We start from the raw sequence: 785 nt of genomic DNA on the forward strand, positions 1-785 counted from the left end.
CGTGAAGCTTGACCCAGAGAGTTTCAAGCTGCCTATCTTTGGACCCAATGTCAGCATCATGCCCTGAGTAGGCACTGTGAGTCTGACTCTGCCCCATGCTCAGGGTCCCTCCCCAAACTCTTTTGCCACGACTTGATGGTGTATATAAGAGGAAGGGGGTTCAGAGGTGTTTTCTTCCCCTCTGGTCCCAGCAATGGAGGTACTCACAAGTACTCCATGGTGTTCCTCAGAGCTCCATCTCTCCTACATCATATCCACTTGCCAGCTACTCGGGAATCCTGGTCTTCATCCTGGTGCTGGTGAACCCCTTTGGCAAAATGGGGTGCAGTGTTGCCTCTAATGATCTGGTCCGGTACACAGATGAAGATTATGCCAAGGGCTTTGGCCCCTAGCCTCAGGGCCTCCGCAGCCAGTGTTGGGTGTCCTACTTGAAAGGAGTGCCTGCTTAAATCTCCTTACAGCTGAGGGGCTGGGAACTGCCCATCCCAGCCTGGTGCCAGCTAAAGCCCCCGCTCTCCTGTGGTGGAGCAGTGCCAGTGGAGTTGGTGTTTCCAGTGCATGGAGCTTCCCTCCATCCAGCGTGCTCCCAGTTGGCTCCCCCTCTGCCAGCTTCTGGTGGGGTTTTTGAACTCCCCATGGTGGTGGCTCCAGCTGGCATAATCAGCTGGCTGCCGCCCCACCTGGGAAGCAGCCACTTGAAGAGCCAGCAAAATGCTGGCTCACACGGCTCCTGTTCTGCCCCTGCCCGCTCCAGCTGTGAGTTCCCCAGGGCTCAGGTGTCTCCT

This window comes from Alligator sinensis, unplaced genomic scaffold (genome assembly GCF_000455745.1).
Source record: "Alligator sinensis unplaced genomic scaffold, ASM45574v1 scaffold1012_1, whole genome shotgun sequence".
NCBI classification, from domain to species: domain Eukaryota; kingdom Metazoa; phylum Chordata; order Crocodylia; family Alligatoridae; genus Alligator; species Alligator sinensis.